A 23,200-nucleotide genomic window follows, 5' to 3' on the forward strand; every position below is an offset into this window, starting at 1 on the left:
ACAGCCTTGAACTGTGACATCTGTATCATCATTCCGTCGTTCCCTGTTCCTCTCCTGCCCCACCAGCACAATCATAGCCCTCTCTGACAACAGTCATTCTCGTCACTCAGTGGAGTTATAACGTACTAGCAATCACAATTTTATTCCATTCTTATTGTTAGCGACCGTAAATATTGTGTACAAATGCAATAAACAGACCACATAGTTTCTCCTGCAGAAACAACGTTGGAGAACAAGGCAGATATCAAAAGAAAACAAAAGTTGGGGAGGTAGGGGCATGAAATCGGGCGCTAAATAAACAGACGCCAAATAATAATACGATTACTTACACTAGAACACTGCCAAATTTCATTGCGCAGTGTTATCTTACTATCTGCTGCTTTTTTTAACGTTCAAATCGAGCGCCAAAAGCTTCAGTTCGCGTTTTGTGTTTGTAAACTTTAAATATCTAAGCTTCTTTATTATAATACCCACAATAAATAATAAACCTAAAGATTATGTTATATTCAGTAAAAGAGGCAATTATTTATTGTTGTCGTTTTAATTTGTTTACGCAACTCCCTGCCAACGGCCGATTCCCTGAGTACGGCGCGCGGCGGCGTGGCCGGATTCCGGAACAGATACCCCGTGACCCGTCTTACGTGTTTACAGTGGTGTGCGGTTAAACAAGCGCAGTTATTATGATTAATTGGGCACCTCGTCGTCTTCGGTTGTGTCTGTCGTGTTCGACTTCGCGATGGAGTATTTGAGAACAACTTTGCCACCTGAAGACGGCTAATTTCGTTGGCGCTTGCCTCTGAACGTCGCTCGCTCTTCTGCGTCGGCTCCTCTCGGTAAGCTGTCTCGTCACATTTGCCGCCTTTCTTGTCACTGGATGTCGTTTGTAGCTGTCATCGCCGCTTTGAGGATTCGTTAACAGGAGCACGCGTGTGTGAATTGTTTAACTGAACTGGCGAGGTTGAACCTAGAGGGCTCGTCTCTAGAAAGGCGATGTGCGAAAGATTGTGGTGCTTGCATTGAGCGCTAAACGCACTGGCGCTCAGTAACGCCGTGGCGCTCAGTAACTCAGTAACGTTTCCCATTCCGCAGCACTATATTCAACAGCTTCAGAGTTCACCACTGCGAACCACGTCTTACGCGTAGTTTATCAGAACACGGGCGGCTACTCCTCTAAACTGTGCTGCGCAGCGTTTTCGGCTTCGTTGATCACCGCAGTCGTTTGTGCCGTGTTGGGAATTGCGAGGGAGAATCGTTTGCGAGCGAATGTGCGCGCCTCGCAAGCTTCGTTGCGTTTGCGGCGAGCCACCTCACCATGTGTACGGTGCCGCGGTACGCGGGCAGTGATTTTGGCTGAATGTTGTGTTGCCCGAGACGTAACATTCGTGCACCTAATCATTTCCATTCTTGCATGTGTGGTAATCATGTGTCATCCCGTTTTAGACCTCTGGACGGTCTGAGCGCATCACGTCCCTCCATTCAACCGGACAAGAGCCACAAGCATTGTCAACAGTGTTTGGCCGCCAGAACGTAAGTTTTCAAACATAGTTTTGGTAGCACAGTGGGCTATCATACTTGAATATGGTTCGATCACTTGTATGTACAAGTTCTCTCCCCCGTAACAATTATTGGTGTTTCATGCATAACCTAACATGTAGGCGCTCAATGGCAACCTTTATTGTTAATTTCGGAAAACTCAAAGTTTCACCCAAAATCATAATGTGGGCGTAGCAGTTAATCACCATGTATACGAACTTCCTGGTGTTAGTCATGTTTACGGTGAAGCCATATTTCTTAGGTGGTGACACAAAAATGTTATTACCTTTGTAGTTTAGTCTTCGATAAAGCCTTACCAGTTCTGTTTTCAGCTATTTTTTGGATGTTTATCATGTGAATTGACAGTCCTTGCAGTCCACTTTTTCAAATAGTTATGTAACTGCCTGTACCATTTAAACATGCCTGATTGGGGTTCTGAAGGCTGCGATTTACGCACGCTAGTGCTGTACCGCCAATAAACAAACATCCTTCCACAAAGAAAAAGATTTGAAAAATGTAAAGTATCCGCAGCATTATTCTTAACTGGAACATGCTAATTGTTAGGCCTGGGGCTTTTCCTGAAAGCACTGTGGATGTTATGAGAGAGCAAAACCACTCAAACACATCTGCCAAGGCCGTTGCTGCTCCAAGATGCGTGCAAGCATTGAGTCTTCTGAGCAATACATTACACCCTTTTTTTTAAACAACCGACGTGCATGCTGAACGTACTCCTGATTGGGTGTTTGCCAGGCGCAAGGAATTTTTTTTCGGGGGGGGGGGGGGGGGGGGGGAGCCGTGGTCGACCAAAAGATGGGACGGGGAAATATGTAGGCAAGGCATCTTGCGCGTTGTTGTGCAAACGATGCTTGAAATAACTGACTTTAACATGCGATTTGTGTACGCTCAACGCTAACTGTAAAGCCCACCTTAAAGGAGCCATGAAGAGAAAATGCAAGTTGGTTTTATTCGAAAGATTTCGTGTTTTATAGTGCCCCCAGCGCTTGTCTGGATACAAACGGTGCTTTATTCACTGAGAAATTAAACAATTTCGGTTAAAATTTTGATTTTCCCGCTCAATCGTGCGTTTTCGTGGTCCCAAATGACATCACAGGAACCGACCGCTCTGCAGCCTAGAGTACCTTCATTCACGCATCCGCCGTACAGGGCAGAGACACGTATACGCTGGCGCCGCCATTTTCGGTTGCTCGCTCGCCGCCGAAGCAAGTCATTGTGTCAAAACCGCGCTAAAATTATCGCCGCAACGCGGTTTACTGAAGAAGTTTGAATCATATTGTCTGTTTCGCGTTGCTAGGTCTCGTGGGAAACGAAAAGAATAACGCGTTGAGCCTGTTGGCCCAATTGCGGCGGCACGGGACCGTTCAAAGGTTGTCTCCACCCTGTACAGCGGTGTTGGTTTGTTCCCGCGTTTTTTTTACGTTCTGTAACCTAGATGGCGCCACCATACTGTGGCAAGCGTTTGGTTTGTTTTTGCCCGCATTTAAATCTGGCTTGTTTTTGTTCTGGGAGAAAATATTCGTTCCCTGAAACAGTGCTCGCTCGACAAATGGGGTCACGTAAGACACCGTTGCTTGCGTCAATCGGCCAGTGTCGTCTGAGACAACCCCAAGCCCCGCAGTGCTGTGCACAGCTAAACCAAGCATGCTGTGCGCAGTACGAACAGCAGAACGCATCAGTACTTCTATGTTTACATGTGCTTTCGTGACTTCCACTGTTTGTCCCATCATTCTTATTGCTTTGTAAAGAATGTGCCCTAAATTTAAGCGCAAATCGCTCATTCGTCTAGTTTGTAAGCTCTACCTAATTGGCGTCTGCTTCTGCCAGCCTCCGCCAATCGCAGAGCTTAGCTCATGTGACATTATAGGTTCTGTTGCGGGAAATGAGCTGGTGGGTCGCATGACCATTCCCGTTTTTCCTAATTATGTAGCTTATTTGAGCGAAGTTTACGTTAAAAGTGGTGTCAGTATGATTCTAACGAGACAATCTTTTGAATGAACCAAACTTGTGTTTTCTCTTCATGGCTCCTTTAAGGAGCTTAGATGGTGATGATAATTAGGATCACCTAAATTCCCGTTCGCTGGTCTATGGGCAGACCACGGGCGAATCATTCGTCCGCAGAGCAGGTGGTTAGGCGGACCCGTGCTCGTGAGCGTGATCATGAGTGCGCTCGTGAGTGGCGCGCGGTCCCCGAAGTTCGTCGGGAGGAAGTGGAGGCCAACACTGAATGTTTGCTATCAAGATTCTCGTGTTTTAGATTTTCCTTTAGAAAAGGGACTATTAAGTTTTCTTGTCAGCTATGAAGTACAGTCGAGCACGATTTGAAGGTTATCGCGCCAGCATCGAGCGGCCAAGCGTGCCACCAGCCCACGGTTTCGTTTCGGAACCATGAAAATCGAGATTTCGCACTCTTCGCTCCCTTGTTGGCTGTTCCATGATACAACAATGGCCCGCACGACTGACTTGCCACCCTTTGGGTTTCAAGCTGTACATTCGTTGTTATCAAGCACAGACTTAGACTTGGTTGCCCTTTATTACGCCGACGATAACGAAACTTGCATGGAATATTTGCTAAAGCTGGTGTTCTTTCTGCTTCGTTTGAAAGAGTAGCTTTCCCGCGACAACCATCGAATCGCAGTGGACTGTACATGCGGCGCATTCGTATATTATGGCGGTGAAGTTAGCAAACGTGCGTCTTCGTCCTTAAGTAATCGCCTTTTGTTATTTTTTGTGCTAGTAACGTGAGTAGAACACTTGCGCTAAGCAGAACACCTTATTGCACTGCTGTTGAATGTTGAGCTTGTTGCACGTTTCTTAAATTTCATTATATTTCTATCTGTTAAATCGAAACAGACATGGCTTCAGTAAAATTCCGGTTAAGCAAATACAGAATGCTGATTCTAACCAAGAGGGAGGTCAAGGAAACAGTGGAATAGTGCCAAAAAAACAAAGCTCCGCAATAAGGAGAATTGTGTAGTTTTGTTGATGTGGAGGAAATACAACATGGGCAGAGCAATGCTTTTTATGCAGCAGAAATTATGGATCTGCAATAGTCAATGAAATGCGATGTCAGTAGAAAAATAAACATATCAAGGATTGATAGTTGACTGAACAAAATACAGCGACATGCTCTGTCATGTGATTATACTTTGTACCAGTGTAAAGACAAGGAATGACACGCTCCCGACCACATGTAAGCCTATATGCGGCTTTTCCTGCTGTTCTGCCATTCCCCGGCCGTGCTGTTCCGCCATTGAAACAGTGGGGCTGTTTTGATCGGCTCGCGGCAGGTTCCCGGTGCTTGTCGGTGTATCCGGCGCGAAATGCAGCCGGGCTGTATATATTGACAGGTACAGCATCTGGAGCGGGCGCAGGGATCAGACGTTGACATAGCCCTTGTTTTCAGCTTTATGTGAGCAAGAATGTCCTTAAAGCTGCAGGTAACTTCAGGCGGTTTTTCAGGCTGCCTAAACCGCACCCCAGCCTTGGCATAAAACATTATGAAGAAGGGGGGGGGGGGAGCACCTGGACCCCCCCCCCCCCCCGGCTACGCCCTTGGCGTGTGCTTATTCTTTCTTGCATCCACCACATTCGAGTCGTCACGTTGAATTGGGAATGCTGGAATCCAGCATATGCTGGCAAGATACGAGAGCTTGAACACAACCCACTTGCCCGCAATGAGTTTTCAAAGATCTCCACCACCTGAAGGTACTGAAGTGAGATGTAAGCATTGCCTGAAAACCATTCCAGATAAGGGTACGAAATCATAGTTATGGGCCTTTCTCGCCCATTTACGTGTTTTGAACAAAAAAAGTGCCATTTAAAGGTAACACGTCGTTCCCTGCCGATTTCTGATGCCTGATTAAGTTTGTGGGCATAAATGTAGCAGCTTTCTCACATGTCTAACGTGTATGCGGGCTTGTTAGGAGTGAAGTAGGTAAAAATTGAAAGGTTTGATTGTAGTTGTGTATAGATTACCTACATTGTTTTCATTCCTAGAAAAGAAAAATTGAGGTAACCTGCCAATTGTTCTGCATTGCTGCATTTTATTATGCTTGTATGATTCGTAGAACCTGCAGGAGTTCAGCTGCTTGTTAAAGGAAAAATGAACAATGGTACAAAAAGAAGAGCATCTACTAAATAAAAATCTTCACAATCGCAGGATGCCAACGGTCCACCTACCAACTTGCGTCCTCCATTGTTTCTGCTGGCTGGAGCGGCGCATGGAGCATTTTTCAGCTTCTCGAAGTTTGTGATCAAGCGGTGCCCCAAGTGAAGGATGCCGCAGACGGATCTTCTGTTTTAATGCCACAATTTCATGTGCTGAGCACTTACTCGTAAGGCATTTTAAATATTCATCATCCCAGAGGGTATGTTACCTTCGTCTTGGGTGGAATGTGGCTGCAATCAGGTTATTTGTGACAGAAACAAGTGAACCACGTGGGGAGAGTCATTGAGGCCTTGTTGATTGTGCATGCTTCTGAAATAACGTTTTCATTCAGCTGAATACTTTCTAAATATTACAATTTGTGAACAAAATATGATAAAAGTCATGATTAGTTGTACTACAGTGCAGGAAAGAAATGCCAGCACATGTTTTAAGAGCCTCTTATATTTCAGGTCATTGGCTGGTGAGCAATAAAACAGAACTCAAAATTGTTTAAAGTGAAATCAAATATTTGTTGTCACCAGTGCATGACCCGTAGTAAAAGCTATCTGGTCTCCCAATTTCAAATGAGACAGGAAATGCCAAAAAAATAAGGAAATAAACAAGACAGCTTGCTACAATAAACCAATTCAAAGAATTGCTCAATGTCCATAAAGTGGTGATTCAGGCGGGTTAGTTCGGTGTTGATGAAATACAAGCCGGCACTCGCCTGGTCAAAAACAAATAAACAAATAAAGACATTTTGGGGCCCCTACTGGTCCCTTGATCACAATGAAAGGGGGGTGAAAGGTCTCGATTATTTATAGGTTCGGTGGCGCAGAGTGCGCATGTGTATCTCGGGGAGATTACCCCGCGACCGGTTAATCGTGTTTTTAGTTGGTTGAATATGCACTGATTCTAAAAGTAGTGTCGACAGGCGCTTCTCTGATGCGATTATGCTTGCGGAATCCCAATTGATGACGTGGTCAGTAGCCAGGTGATGATCCGCCAAGGCATTTCAGCTTACATTGCCCTTTTTGACATCGTTCTGGTGCTATTGAATTCTTCTTTTAAAAATTTGCAGTGAACTATGTAGGATGCATCGCTATCCTTGCATGGAATTTTGTAGGCAACTCCGGCGAATCTTGATTTTTCTAAAGGGTCCTTCACACGTACCAGCTTCTGCTTAAGCCTGTTCGTTGGCACGTGTGCAGTTTTAACGCCATATGTGCCAAACACCCTTGCAAGAGCTTCACTGATGCCTTGCGTGTAGGGGACGGCAGCGCGTTTTTGCCTGTCTTCTTCAGGAACCCTTTCGGAGGAGGCAACTGAAGCCCGCAATTGTTGCGTCCTCACAAGCTTTGAAGGGTAGCCGTTACTGCGAAGGTCCTTCCTTCCCACGGCTAGCTCTTGCTTGCGCAGACCAGGCTCAGAGCAGATTCGTGATGCGCGTGAGAAGAGTGCAGCGGCGACGGAGCGTTTTTGGCCTATAGGATGCGCAGAGTCGAACCCCAGGTATCTACCCGTGTGGGTCGGCTTTCGATACACAGTGGTTGTAAATCCTTTGGCCGACCGTCTCACAAGTACGTCGAGGAAGGCGATCTGTCCATTATTTTCCTGTTCCATGGTGAACTGGTTGCTTGGAACACAAGAGTTTAGATGCTCAATTAAAGGCATTACGTCTCGGCGGTGGATCACACAAAAACAGTCGTCTACTTAGCAGACAAAGATCTTGGGGCCGTCTTGTACGAGCATAGCGCAGAATTTTCTAGAGCCTCTAAGGCAATATTCGCACAGACTGCTGAAATGGAATCTCCCATCGCTGTTCCAAACTGCTGCTTGTAACATTATACGTTGAAAACAAAACGTGTTCTGCAGGCCAAATTCCAGGCAAAATTACGCGGTCCGGAGTTGCAAGGATCTACTCGAGAACGATGCATCTCTGCCTTCACGTTCGCCAATTGAGACGCAAGACTTATATTGTCTCCTGGAATTTGGCCTGCAGAACACATATATTTTGTTTTCAACGGACCAGCGGTTTCGAACAGGGATGGGAGCTTCCGTTTCAGCAGTCTGTGCGAATATTGCCTTAGAGGCTCTAGAAAATTCTGCGCTATACTCGTACAAGACGGCCCCAAGATGTTTGTCTGCTACGTAGACGACTGTTTTTGTGTGATTCACCGCCGAGACGTAATGCCTTTATTTGAGCATCTAAACTCTTGTGTTCCAAGCATCCAGTTCACCATGGAACAGTAAAATAATGGACAGATCACCTTCTTCGACGTACTTGTGAGACGGTCGGCCAAAGGATTTACAACCAGTGTGTATCGAAAGCCGACCCACACGAGTAGATACCTGGGGTTCGACTCTGCGCATCCTATAGGCCAAAAACGCTCCGTCGCCGCTGCACTCTTCTCACGCGCATCACGAATCTGCTCTGAGCCTGGTCTGCGCAAGCAAGAGCTAGCCGTGGTAAGGAAGGACCTTCGCAGCAATGGCTACCCTTCAAAGCTTGTGAGGACGCAACAATTGCGGGCTTCAGTTGCCTCCCCCGAAAGGGTTCCTGAAAAATACAGGCAAAACCGCGCTGCCGTCCTCTACACGCAAGGCATCAGTGAAGCTCTTGCAAGGGTGTCTGGCACATATGGCGTTAAAATTCCACACGTGCCAACGAACAGGCTTAATCAGAAGCTGGTACGCGTGAAGGACCCTTTAGAAAAATCAAGATTCCCCGGTGTTGCCTACAAAATTCCATGCAAGGATTGCGACGCATCCTACATAGGTGAAATCGAGAGCATGATGGAATCCCGTCTGGCCGGGAGGGTACATTAGGAACGAAAAAGAGACGCCGACCAGTCCAAAAAAAACGTACTGACGTTTGGGCTTCCAGCACCGAAGCCTTGTTCACAATAAATGCATCACCAGAAGTGGGTCGTTTAAGTGGGCTTCTATAATCGCTGCAAAGAGCGTGAGTAGATCGGGTTTAGATTTCCGTCGTTACGATTGACTGTGTTAGATGTGGTCTGAATGATTAGTGATTCCAGATGTAGCCGTGATGGTCACTTTTTCTGTAGCGACGATTCTTGCATTGTCCCAATCAATCTTGTGGTCATTCACGATGGCGTGTTTGGCTAAAGCATTGTTGCGGACGCTTTTATTCTTTACTTCACGTGCGTGCTGCTGCCGATGATTCTTATAATTTCCTGATTCCCCGATATACACGCCGCTGCAGTCTGCACAAGGTATCTCGTATACCACACCTGGGAAGCGCTCCTTGTGCAAGCGGTCCTTGACTCTCACGAGCTCATGGCGCATCTTTTTGGCTGGAACGTGGGCCACCTGCACGTCATATTCCCGTAGGATACGTGCCAAACATTTACTTGTTCCTGGAAGGTAATGCACAGGAGCTCGTTTCATCGGGGCAGGAGGCACGTCCAGTTGTCCCCGTCGTGTCAGTTGGCGTTCTGTTGTGTTTATAATGTGCCTCGGGTAACCGCAGCTAGCCAGGTCGTCCCGTACCTTTGCCGTGTCCACCGCCGCATCCTCGGGCTTCGAGCACGATCTTTTCGCACGCTGCAGTTGCGTGCTAACAACAGCCGTCTTGCGGGAAGAGGGGTGCACAGAGTTGAAGTTCAGGTAGCGGTCTGTGTGCGTTTCCTTGCGGTACACGCTGAAACGTAGCCTCTGGCCCTGCCGAGACTCGAGGACGTCCAGGAAGGGAAGTTTGCCATCGGCCCCCTCTTCTGACGTGAACTGAATGGCACGTTCCATACTGTTGAGGTGGGCCAGCAAGCTGTTCGCCGCGTCTTTCTGAACGACGCCGAAACAATCGTCGACATAACGCAAGAACACTTTTGGTTGAGGGGCAAAGGAGGCTAGCGCGCGTGCTTCCAGCGCTTCCATGGTCAGGTTCGCCGCCGTGACCGAAATAGCGGCACCCATTGGAGTCTCCTGCCTTTGCTTGTAAAAATGGCCTATAAAGACGAAGTACGTATTGTTCAGGCAAAAATCTAGACGCCTCCGTAGTTCTGGCTCATCCATCGGTGATCTCTTGGGCGTTTGATCAGCCTCGAGAGCAGCGGTGCATAGGTTGACAGCCAGGTCAATCGGAATGCTCGTGAAAAGGGACTTCACGTCGAAGGACACCATCAAGTCGTCTTCCTCGATCACGGTGTTGCGAGTCTTCTCGACAAAATCGAAAGAATTACGAATGTGAGTGGTCCCTTTACCAACGAGCGGAGCCAGAACTTGGTGCAGGGCCACCTGTCGAAGTTCCTGCACCAAGTTCTGGCGCCGCTCGTCGGTAAAGGGACCACTCACATTCGTAATTCTTTCGATTTTCTCGAGAAGACTCGCAACACCGTGATCGAGAAAGACGACTTGATGGTGTCCTTCGACGTGAAGTCCCTTTTCACGAGCATTCCGATTGACCTGGCTGTCAACCAATGCACCGCTGCTCTCAAGGCTGATCAGACGTTGCCCAAGAGATCACCGATGGATGTGCCAGAACTACGTAGGCTTCTAGATTTTTGCCTCAACAATACGTACTTCGTCTTTATAGGCCATTTTTACAAGCAAAGGCAGGAGACTCCAATGGGTGCCGCTATTTCGGTCACGGTGGCGAACCTGACTATGGAAGCGCTGGAAGCACGCGCGCTAGCCTCCTTTGCCCCTCAACCAAAAGTGTTCTTGCGTTATGTCGACGATTGTTTCGGCGTTGTTCAGAAAGACGCAGCGAACAGCTTGCTGGCCCACCTCAACAGTATGGAACGTGCCATTCAGTTCACGTCAGAAGAGGGGGCCAATGGCAAACTTCCCTTCCTGGACGTCCTCGTGTCTCGGCAGGGCCAGAGGCTACGTTTCAGCGTGTACCGCAAGGAAACGCACACAGGCCGCTACCTGAACTTCAACTCCGTGCACCCCGCTTCCCGCAAGACGGCTGTTGTTAGAACGCTACTGCAGCGTGCGAAAAGATTGTGCTCGAAGCCCGAGGATGCGGCGGTGGACACGGCAAAGGTACGGGACGACCTGGCTAGCTGCGGTTACCCTAGGCACTTTAAAAACGCAACGGAACGCCAACTGCCCCGATGAAGTGAGCTCCTGTGCCCTACCTTCCAGGAACAAGTGAATGTTTGGCACATATCCTACGGGAATATGACGTGCAGGTGGCCCACGTTCCAGCCAAAAAGATGCGCCATGAGCTCGTGAGAGTCAAGGACCGCTTGCCCAAGGAGCGCTTCCCCGGTGTGGTATACGAGATACCTTGTGCAGACTGCAGTGGCGTGTATATCGGGGAATCAGGAAATTATAAGAATCGTCTGCAGCAGTACGCACGTGACGTAAAGAATAAAAGCGTCCGCAACAATGCTTTAGCCGAACACGCCGTCGTGAATGACCACAAGATTGATTGGGACAATGCAAGAATCGTCGCTACAGAAAAAGTGACAGCATCACGGCTACATCTGGAATCACTAATCATTCAGACCACATCTAACACAGTCAATCGTAACGACGGAAATCTAAACCCGATCTACGCACGCTCTTTGCAGCGATTATTTAAGCCCACTTAAATGACCCACTTCTGGTGATGCATTTATTGTGAACAAGGCTTCCGTGCTGGAAGCCCAAACGTCAGTACGTTTTGTTTGGACTGGTCGGCGTCTCTTTTTCGTTCCTAATCCTACATAGGTGAAACTTGAAATTTTTAAAAGAATTCAATAGCACCAGAACGATGTCAAAAAAGGCAATGCAAGTTGAATTGCCTCGGCGGATCATCACCTGGCTACTGACCACTCCATCGATTAGGATTCCGCAATCATAATCGCATCAGAGAAGCGCCTGTCAACACGACTACTTTTAGGATCAGAGCATATTCAACCAACTAAAAACACGATTAACCGGTAGCGGGGTAATCTCCCCGAGATATACATGCGCAATCTGCGCCACCGAACCTATAGATAGTCGCGACCTTTCACCCCCTCTTCATTGTGAACAAGGGGCCAGTAGGGGCCCCAAGGCGTCTTTATTTATTTGTTTTTGACCAGGCGAGTGCCTGCTTGTATTTCATCAATGAATCACCCTCCCCTGACGAGTTTTCGTCGAACCTTGGGCTCTGTTAGGTGTCAGTGGGTTTACACAGCCAACTTGTGGGGACGCACATAAGCTCTTAACAAATGAGCTGCGTAGTGGCTATGCACTAGCCATGGTTTTTATTAGTTGCCTTGATGTATATGATCTTCTGTCGCAGTGTTTTAGGTAGCTCACTCGCACATTATTCCTTTGTTTTTGGACATTGTGGAGTGTCCAATGTATATTCGTTCTATTTCTGATTTTTATTGCAACTGTAAATATGTCAGGAGTCCCGTACTGTGTGCATGAAGGCAGCCTAAATAAAAAAATTGGCTGCCTTGTCTTTGCTTAGAGGGGCCATGCAGACAACACACAAGTTTGATTCATTCGACAGATTGCCTCGTTAGAATCATACTGACACCATTTTTAGCTGCACTTCACTCGAATAAGCTCTATAATTAGGAGAAAGGGAATGGCCATGCGACCCACTACCTCATTTCCCACAGCAGTACCTATGATGTCATATGTCCCCAGCTGTGCGATTGGCTGAGGCCGGCAAAAGCAAACGCAAATTGGGCAGGCCTTATAAGCATGCCGAATGAGCTATTTGCGCTTAAATGTAATGCATATACATTTTACAGCAGTAAAAATGGGGCAGTAAACAATGAAAGTTACGAAAATACGCGTACACATACAAGTACCGATGCGCACTGCTGTTGGTACGGCGTGCACTATGCTTGTTTTAGCTGCACAGCACTCCGCTGCTTTGGAGTTGGCTTGCACGGCCCTGGCCGATTGGCATAGGCGATGTTGTCTTACGTGACCCTGTTTGTCGAGGATACCTCATGTTTCACAAAACCATTACTTTCTACAGTAACGAAAACAAGCCAGGTGCAGAAGCGGTCAAAAACAAAGCAATGGCAAACAACGGTTTGGGGATGAGTATGGTAGCTCCACCTGGGAGGACTGATGGCTAGCAAGGCTGCAGACCCGAGTGACGCAGTAGTTTGTTTGATTGCATGCACTTATGGCTTAATTGCTGACATCCCAAAAACACACGATATGGTGGGAGAATCAGACTTTTAACCTAAATTAATTTCTCAGTGAATGCAGCATCATTTGCTGAAGCGGTGGGGCACTATAAAACAGGAAATATTTCGAACGAAGCGAACTTCTATGTTGTCCGAATGGCCCCTTTAATGCACTGTACTGTATTTTTGGTTCCTGTAGTGATGTCACCATGAAGGAACCGCAGTAGACAAAGTTAATGTTAGCGCTTTACCATGCATTTTTTTTTTGTGTTTGATGGAAACAAATATAATACTCTAACCAAGGACTTTATCCGAAGCGTTCCCAACGTTTCGGAACCTACTTGGCTCCTTCATTAGAACTGTCTATGTTTGACCAAGAGCCATAGTTCTACATATAAACAATTTTTTTGTTTGCTGCAGCGGATCAGAGGCTAGGGCACAAATAGGGGGTAGAACAGCTAGATATCTGTTCATCTTTCGCCGGCTTGCTTTGGTGTGACAACTGTATCTAGTTGTCAATTCCAATTTGTTGTGGTCAGTTTTTCTCAACTAAATTGTAGCTTTTTTAAAGATTATGGAAGGTTTTGTGGGCCTAAAGGGTTGCCGCATTGCATGTTTGGCCTATGTAGCGTTGAAAGCGGATATTTTGCTTCAAAGTGGAATGTTGGCCTAGCATCATGGTCCTGTGGTTGCTGCTCACTTTCATTCATGCCATTATTTTTTATATTATCACTTAAAATTAAAAGTTAACCAATCTGCTGTCATTTTAATTTTGTCACCTGCTTTATACTTTCTTTTTTTTCAACTGTCTGTAAGGAGTGACAATTCGTCTTTTTATGATACCAAGGCATCGAACTGTGCTAGTTGGTACATGTTTGAATGGATGAAAAACCAGTGGAAAACACAGGGTACGGAAGAGAACGACGGGATAAGCTTGTCCTGTTGTTCTCTTTTAACTGTGTCCTGTGTTTACCGCTGGTTTTTCATCCATTCAATTTTCATGAATTTGTTCAACAGTGATTAGTTTAAGTGCTCAAGCAATTTTTGGCTTGAAGGTTCCCTGTAGCATTTATATAAGTGCTCTCTGCTCTTTTTTTACCCAAGACCCCATTACCAGCCTTAATGAGATTGTCTTTTGTAGACATGGAGTTGAAATAAATATTTGTTTGCATTGCTTTGCATATTTTGAAAGAATTGCTTGCTCACTTTCTTTCAACCCTGTTTCTTAATCCTGCTTAAAGCATTTTTCCATGTTTATTTTTTTTCAGAACCAGGAAGGGTGCTCATCCTCGGTTCTTGCTGAAGCACCAGTATCTGTACTTCACACGTGAGCTTTGAACACACAGTAATTATGGTATGAAACATTTTACCAGTATTAGCTTGCTTTGTAGATGTCAAAGCTCTCGACAGTGTAGTACATTGTCTGGTGTAGTGCACAATCTCTCTATAACAGCACCCGCTGGGTGCTGTTGTAGAGAATAATTTTGTGGCTATAATACTTGAGATTATTTTAAAATGTACATGAAATACTAGTAAGAATAGCTCTCTAAATTGGTGGTCATTTTTCTGGTGGAGGCAGAAAGTGAAAATACCCATGTGTGGAGATTTAAGTCCACAATAAATATCCCAAAGTTGCCAAAGCTAATCCAGAGCCCTCCTCGCGGTGCACTTAATATCCCATGTGCAGCTTTGTGTAAAAACAGCCAGAAATGTATGATCAATTTAAATTGATTTTAATGTTTCTAAATGCAAGTATTCTAAGTTTAAGCTGCCTTATTTAGTAAAATATTTTCTAACAATTGCATAGCTACCAAAGGTTTGCAGAAAAGCTTTCATTGGTTAGGCACCTTCTCAGCGAAACAAAAATGTCATTAAGAAAAGCAGAAAAAACCTAAATATGGCAAGTAGCAACAGTAAAGCTGCTAATAAAAAAGATGCTAAACGTTTTATTGATAATATTGCTGATTTTACTTCTAGTCAACTCTTAAAAGGGCTATAGACAGGTTTGATGGTTCCCATGACGCACCTCGTAATACTAGACGAAACTAAAGGGCACTGGCTGTTGGCTTTTCATTTGCAACATCAAAAAATGACCCCACATCCACCAGCAGGGACATAATGCAAGGCACCATGCACAAGCTAGACTCATGATAAAATACTGCTATAACAACAATGTCATCACATTTCAACCAGGGAACCCATATGCATTGTTCTGTGATGTTTACAGTTCTTGGTATTGCTATGTGGGGTCATTTTTCATGAAGCAAAAAGAATAATGTAAAATAAAATAAGTGGCAGTGGGGACCCAACTTTTATGGGTAGAATAAAGCCACAGTACGTAGGGAAGTATACATATTGTATTTGGTCTGCCTTAATATTGAGCTTTTCTGCTCAGCTCAAGAATAAGGCACTAAACATTGCGAGTAGCTACCGTGATTGGAAGTTTGATGAAATGCTGAGAAGCCAAGGGTTTTAAGGTTCGAAGAACTTTTGTGCAGTTGATTTGTTGCACGCCTTCTTGCTTTCACTGCATAACACGTTTATGCTGTGCAGTGAAGCTCGAAGGATGTGCGCTGCAGTATAGCAAAATGAACATAAAATTGAATTTTTAACACTGTTTCGAATAATCAACATCCTCTAATGATACAACTTCTGTACTGCGATTTGGCTGTAATATTAGACTTTATAAATGGATGTTTCAAAGATCGGTGGGTCAGAAAGTTCAAGTAAATTATCAGCTGACATTGAGCTTTAATGGAATGTCTCATAGAACGGAGCTTGGAAAGCACGAATGTTTCATACCGTAATTGTGTGTCATACTGTGCCATATGTGTCTGCACACCTGCAGCGCCATTTGTGAACCGAGGATGATGCACCCTTTTTGTACCCCTTTAGGTGGGTGCTTTTGCGGGAAAAGCTCCTACCTATGATATTTTGGGCAGAAAAGGGTGCTCCTGCGGCGAAAGAATCCAAGCACCCTAAAGGGTGTGCTTGGATTCTGGCGGTACTTGTCCGTGCTAAGCGCATGATATGGTTTGGACATTCCAAGCTCTAGCCCGCCGAACGCAAAGTAATGCCTTGACTCCAACGCGAGTGCTTTTAATAACAACTTTGATGACACCACTGTTGAGAATCGGTTGAAACGGAGCAGGCGACGCACGTCGGTGTTATATTTTTCTTCGGCGTGCGGCCGCAGTGGCACGAGCCATGCGATCAGCCATGTTCGTGGCTATTTCAGTGTTGCCAAACGAAGAAATTGACAGCTAAACTTTTCAATGAATACCGGCTATAGGATGGGTCAAAGGTAAATGTTCTTTATAGTTCAGACTGCTGTGTCCACCTCATTGCATTCGGAGGGAAGGAAGTTCATAATTGCTTGTATCTTAATATTTGGTATGTGCTTGGCTGTAAAGTTTTAAGAGAAGTTGCCAAAATGTTTATTAATAGACACCTCAATCATAGTTTATGGTTGTGAATTAGTTTTAGTCTCAGGATTCATGCACAGAATTTTGCAAACATTCTTGTTTCTTTTTTTGTGTTGCAACATTTACTGTCGATTGTAAAAGTTTGTTCGGAAAACGTGGTTTCATTCGGCTTGAGTCTCAAGATTTTTGACACAAAAGAAATTGTGCAATTTATGGTCAATAGAACTTATAAATGTGGTTGTCTGCCTTTTAAAAAAGTTGTGACGACAAATACCAATACAAGTTCTCTACGGGTGCACATCACATGGGATATTGTTTTTGGAAGCTACCACCAGAAAACATGATTGCAATTGTAGTGGGGGTCCAGTTCTGTCTAGTTGTATCACTTGAATGCTAATGTGTAGTGAGCACACTGATAACGGTTTTCAGTGGTCCCTCTAGTGCACCAATGTTGTGATCGTCACGTGCATGAAATTGGGAAGTTCTATTATTTCTTCTTTTTTGGTTCAGACTACTACGTTTTTTTTGTGTGTCATGTCAAGTTAACCGATATTTCAAGATATCCGAGTTTGATGCCACGAGGGATCACTGTATATATAACTTAAAATTGTGCCATTAGTCATATATTGTTGCATTTCATTTACTTACAGAGCCTCCAGACATACACCTGTCGCCATGAATTGCATTAGGACACCATGGTGATAGGTCGCAAGCCTCCAAGGCTATGGTGATGACATGCGCAACACCATGGTACTGCGCATGCCATCACCTTTAAAAAACGGTGTGAGGATGCTCAACACCCTTTATTTAGGGTGTTGAGCGTCCTCACCACCCTTTAAGGGTGTTGAGCATCCTCAACACCTTTTTTTTGTTCTTACACCCTTTTTTCGTCCGTACACCCTTTTTTGGCGAAAACACCTTTTAAAGGTGTTAGCCATGGGACAAGGTTTTTACACCCTTTTCGGCCAAAAAGGGTGTAAAAAAGTTTAGTGTGTGCAAGAAGTGGACTTAGATGTCGCCGCGTATGAGCTGTTGAAAGTGTGTGGAACAGTCCTGCGTCCTCCAGTGAACCCAAATGGACTGCTGTTGCTGCTGCTGCTGACGATGATGGTACGCCGGACGTCCAAGTTAATGTGACAATGAATAATGCACTGCATTTCTAACCAAGGGCACGAGAAGCTCCAAAGTAAAGCGCAAGTAATCGGCATGCGTGTACCCATGTTGAAACGCCTTAATTTAGCAGACGATCGCCAAATGGCACGCTGCGTCAGCAGACAGCGCAGAAATGAGCGATTGCCACTGGCATTCAGACCGACTTTGCAACATCGCTGAGCAGGACAAGTGGTAGTGACAAGTGCGGCTACGAGAGGAGAAGATGCCCACGGTAAACTGTCCGAACGCATGATGAGATCGAGATTAACAAAAGATGGGCTCCTGCCATGGCAGCCAAGGTGGTCGAAGGAAAAAACCGACACAGAACTGTACAGATGGATACCCAACGTACTGGACATTTCCTCCTTCTCCCCTCCACCAAGAAAGCTATATCATTTGATCATGGACATGGACGGTTCCCACATTATTTTTATAGGTTACAACTGACGGCAACCTGTCGACGCTTCTGTGGACAGGATGCACCTTCCGTTTCTCACTATTTACAAGATTGTAGAGGAACAGTTGTGTACATTCGACAAATCCACCACGTAATAAGACAAGCTCTGGAACCACCCCACTTACGGACAGTATTGAATGATTGTGTAGCAGTTAAAATGCTAACGGAACTGGTTGAGCTGATGTCCAAGGCACTGCCGGTTTGGTGACTGGTATACAGACTGGTGTGACTGGTATACAGCACCCCGAGCCAAAAGGTACCTTGCCGCGTGTGATGTGCCCAATTTTTTCCCTTGTTGGCGTGACCGGCTTTTGTTCTTTGCAGTGTGCAGGGCTGCAATACCATATGAGTAGCATTTTCTAGTATGGTGTGTTCAGTTTGCGGGGCTGCAGAGTAATGTGATTTAAGCACATTCTGGTAGCTACCGTATCCTGATTCGGTGTGCGGGACTAGAGTTTTTTAGTACAAGCGGAACATGCACTGACTGTTGACTTTCTTTTCCTTATGCAGTGTGAGGGGTGTAGTGGCATGCTGTTTCTCTCCGCTTTTGAAACGTTGCGAGATAAGCTTCGACAAACTAGTCACAGGTGCCACTTTTTGTTGAATGGTGTCGGCTATATAGTGTTCGTAGGCCATTTTACTGCACTGTGCGAGGCTACATCGTATATTGCGCTGTCAACCTATTCTTTTCGCAGTGTGCGGGGCTGCATTAGTATGTCTGTTTTATTTACTGATTCTGAGTTAGTTTTGTCATTGGCGCTTCACCTACTCGCCATTAGCTTGCTTCCTGTGATTTGGGTAGGTGTGGAGAGTTTGGTATTGTACTAAGTGTCACTGTTTCTTTTTTCTCATCTAAAAATTGGTTTTTATGAAAAAATACCTTTGGGCTTTCGCTCCTTTTAGTTATTTTTTATTGGCGGTTAACCTCCCCTGGCTTGGCTGGAGCGGGTTTCCTTCCCCCAATTTTTTTTCTTACTCGGGAGGCGGAATCAATGAAGGAAATAAAGGTTAGAGACGTAGAACTTGTCGCTGCCAGTGACGACGACGTGGCGGACGAAGCAGCAATGTCGCCATCGCTCGGAAGTAGTGACCAGATTGAATGTCGCGCGTCGCTTCTGCAGTGTTGGATAATGCGAATAGAAGGCCTTGAGCAACATTCGCCCCCGTTTATCGAAAAGTGCTGGCTTTCGCCTTCAAGAATAAAAGCCAGGCTTCACTAGCGGTCTTCTTGAGGCATACGATTTCTGACATTCCCAACTGCTCCCAATCCCATTGTACAGCGTTTGTTGTTCACTTTCGTTAGTTGGAACTTGCATTAATTTCGAACTGAGCTCGCGTCCTCTTGCAGTTGAAATTTTCGAGCTTTTACTGTAGACATTTAAGGTAGTGCCTAATTTCCAGCGATGGCGAAGACGCCGATGGAAATGATGATGATTGTTCGGACTACCGAACTTTCAAGCGTGGATGAAGGCGACAGGAACATTTTCGAATGTTAACAGTTAGGTGTTTGGCTGACCTACTGCCCGGACGTAGTCAACGACGATAAGCACTTACTCGCTAGCCGACGCAAAGAGATCTACTTTCAAAGCGTGGGAAAGCACTGCGCAGTAAAAAAAGAAGTAAAACTTATGGTTTTGTTTTCGAAGCACGTCCCCCATCAAAAAATATATGGTTCGGGTGCGATGTGGTCATAGCTTCCTGTTTTATTTTTCCTGTACCATAATCTTCCAATAAGGCTTATAAACCCGTAAGCCTTCAGTCACTTGAATAAACTTGAAGCTTCAAGCTCACTTGGAGCTCACAAGGATCTCGAGTACAATTTAGGCGGTGCGTTCACGAATGATGTCCGTTGCGAGTCCTTCGCCGGAGGGGGTGGGGGTTCTCTGTGTGTTTCATCAGCCTACGCCTTCATTCCCGCATTTCCTAGAGAACGTAGCACACGATTGGCCTGAGGTAGCCATCCAATCCCGTTGAGAGGTTGCGTGCCGTGCGAGCGATGCCTGCCCATGGCCGGCCGCCTGCGCGGGGCCGAAACTGTAATTCGACTTTGTCACGCGACGAGCGCAGCGACACCGATTCGGTGGCGCGCATCATAGCTCCCACCCCGGCCGCTCCGTTTTCCGCAATTCGCGCACAAGTGTGGCCAGGCAAGCGAGGCGTTGCGTCGTCGTCAAAGCTAAGCGGCGCCTCATTACCGAGACCCGAGCCGTGCTTCCGTGCAGGAGCGGGTCACGAAAAGACGTACTGCATGCCGCGCTGCAACGGTTCATCTCGGGCTGGTGCCGCTCACGTGGCCACACACGAGCGACATGCACATTCCGCGCGCGCGGCGATTGGATGCCACGAGCACGCAACCTGACGCCGAGTGCTCCAAGCCGAGCGGGAAAATGTGAGCTTTTGGCCGGCCAGGATTGCGAATAAGGAACAACTCTAAGCTGCGTGCGGTATGGCATTGCCGACAGTGTTTGTGAACTGTTGGGCCTATAGCTGAGCTCGGGGCAGATCTCTCTCGGGGTGGCCGACTTTCAGCGAAGGCAGCAACAGCTGGGAGCTATTGTCAGTGAGGACATACCAGACGGAGAAAAGAGCCAAACGGATGATTTCAAAAGAAGAACGCCGCCGACCATGTGTCGATGCCGCACACGCAACGGTGTTCAAGGCGCTGTGACCGCATGCGCGCTGCTTTCTTAATTTCTCTTCCTGGCGCACTAATTTCGACACGATACATACAGTATAGGTTGAGCTTTCAAGCTGTTGTATTATCTAGCGTTACTAATTGACTCTGAAGCTGCCCGCTTTTTTTTATTTTTTCTTTATTAGAAAGCGTGTTCTGGGAAACAATTGAGTGGAACTGAGGTTTGTTTCTTTCGTGGAACCTTGCGATCTCGCTTTCTGCGCCAAGCAGGTGGCATCCGTTAGAACTAGAAAAGTATAGACGCAGGCAGCCGCGTTTGTTTCATATGGTGGGAGCACAACAAAAATGTATCCCTTAGAAATTTTCCAATTTCGCGTTTAACCTAAAAATGTGAAGCCTCCTTAACAGCTTCGCTCCACCTTATAAATAACGGCATCGCTATCGGGGAGTATTTTCGTTAACGTTAGGCGCAAAATTTTGGACGGGTTTCGCTAAGCGAATTTTCGCCCTGAAGCAGTTGTGGTGTAAATTACAAGAGTGGTTCATTAAAAAGGTTGCCTTAGTTCAAAATAATGAAACCTATTTTACCTCAAACATTGACGAATTAAGCTAAATACTAAGGCAAAGAAAGAAAGCAGTTGCAACTGAGCAGTGACTTTCTCAGCGGGTCTCTATGACGTCACTGGAACTTGTTTTTGTGATTGGTGGCCGCCTATCAGAGCGGCTGCCAAGAAACACAAATTTACGATTGTAGTCGTGCCTATTATTTCGTTTGATCATGCTATTTGAATGCTTACGGGAAGTTAAGGCCGCGTTCAGACTGCTGCCGCAACTGTAGTAATAACTTTAAAGAATGACGTCATTTCACGTCTAAGCCAACCGAACTGGGTGTCATGCAGTTTTTTTACCTTCATAGATCACGATATGGCTTTTGCGTCAAATAAGTTCACAGCCTTCCACCGGGCATGCAGCGCACCAACACGGCAGCTACGGTGACGTCAGTGCGACCTATCCGTTTCTGCATTCATAACATAGTGTCAGAATTTAGGAGTAACAAAATGTCTGCGTGCTTATACCTCTTCCCTTACAAACAACGTCTAAAGGCAACGGATGTCAATCACGTCATTTACCCGCCGCGGTGGCGCAGTGGCTAAGGCGTTGCGCTGCTGAGCACGAGGTCGCGGGTTCGATTCCCGGCCGCGGCGGCCGCTTTTCTGATGGAGGCGAAAAGCAAAAACGCCCGTGTGTACGAGATTTCGGCGCACGTTAATGATCCCCAGGTGGTCAAAATTAATCCGGAGCCCTCCACTACGGCGCGCCTCATCGCCTGCGCTGCGTCGGCGCTTTAAACCCTACAATCAATCAATCACGTCATTTCCAAGCATCTTGCGCCATTTTTTTCTGGCCTATACCTGACTGTGACCCCATTAGTTGTACTTGGTCGGGCTGCTGCCACGTTATCAGGATGCTCTGCCATAACGTCAGTGCATTCCTTTAAGTTCTATCCTTCCTACCGTCTTTTAGCTTCACGTTCACTTGCGGTTCTTCCGTGCCCCTTTTGTACCTTCACTGCGTATAAATTCTGTCTGCAAGTCCACAACATACCACGTACCAAAGTGTGTATTGTGTGGAATTGGTTACTACTCCGGCTATTGACTCAGGTGTATTTTACGTCGTGTTGTTTTTTGTCTAGCAATTCTAGTGCGGAAGAGACAAGAAACCTTCAAGAGCTTCTTGCCGCCCCTCCCCCCCCCCCCCTCCGCCAACCCTATTTCTCAAAATAAATAAAGGATCGCTATCGCTTTATGTAAGAGTTATCGCTTCGCGTTGGTACCGGGAAAATTCCAGCCATTCTGCGAATGATTGTCGAGTCACCCATAAATTGACCGCACTTGTCATGCTGTCAGAGAATTCGAAGCCTACGCATAAAAACCACGTTCCTTAGTTTCGATGTTTGTAGCCTTCCAAAAGAACTATATATTCTACGCAAAGCAGGCTCCACTGTAACTATGAATTCACGTGACGGATCAGAGGCGAACAACTTTAGCGCAGAGAGTTCAGGCATTTTTAATTCATACAGGTTTCTTATGAGGGTTTCAGCTGACCAATGCATCTAAATTACACCCTGAGCCCGGCAATTGTTTGAATAACCTTACCGCTCTTCGGACAAGCAATAATCGATCACCATCGACAGGAACGTTCTCCTTGGCAAGCGTATACCTGCTTTTTGTAGTTTTTTAAAGTTATGTCAACCGAGCGGCATTGATTTCCATGTCTTCGCTAAAGAAAACAAATGGGGTGCTGTTCTGCTGTTTAAAAATTACACCATCTTCCCGCGAGGGGAACCATGGGTAGATGCGACGCATCGTGGTGTTTCCGTTGCGTGTCCGTTATGTTGTTTCCATTTAGCGTGCCAATTTGTTGTTGTTTCCATTATATTACGTACGGTTGCGCCGACCATCGCGATAGCAGGCCTGTTAGTCTGCATTCAAATCATCGGTGGTCATCGGATGTCATCGGAGCGGCGGAACGACTGAGCGGAGCGGCGCAGGTTATGTACCGCGCGTTAACGGTGAGGGGAATGAGAGAGAGCAGCGCATGCGCATGTGTTAGATGTTTAACCGAGAGCTAACGCGCGCTGACGCATAGCTGGCACGGTGACGGGAGCGAGCGCTAACACGCAGATGGCGCTGCGGTGAGAGCGGCGTTTGCGCGCAGCTGGTGCGGCGAGGAGAA

The 23,200-nt window shown here is 46.3% G+C and overlaps 1 long non-coding RNA gene across 1 annotated transcript; it reads left to right on the top strand.

Moving 5' to 3' along the window:
* The first annotated feature begins 607 nt into the window (after window positions 1-607).
* On the top strand, window positions 608-6,394 carry LOC144179505 (uncharacterized). Its single transcript, XR_013324264.1, has 3 exons — window positions 608-833; window positions 1,441-1,527; window positions 5,711-6,394. It is a non-coding gene; the product is annotated as an uncharacterized LOC144179505 (long non-coding RNA).
* Window positions 6,395-23,200: the final 16,806 nt, after the last annotated feature.

Source organism: Haemaphysalis longicornis, unplaced genomic scaffold (assembly GCF_048455015.1).
Source record: "Haemaphysalis longicornis isolate Haplotype H1 unplaced genomic scaffold, Haemaphysalis longicornis Haplotype H1 scaffold_1, whole genome shotgun sequence".
In the NCBI taxonomy this organism is placed as follows: domain Eukaryota; kingdom Metazoa; phylum Arthropoda; class Arachnida; order Ixodida; family Ixodidae; genus Haemaphysalis; species Haemaphysalis longicornis.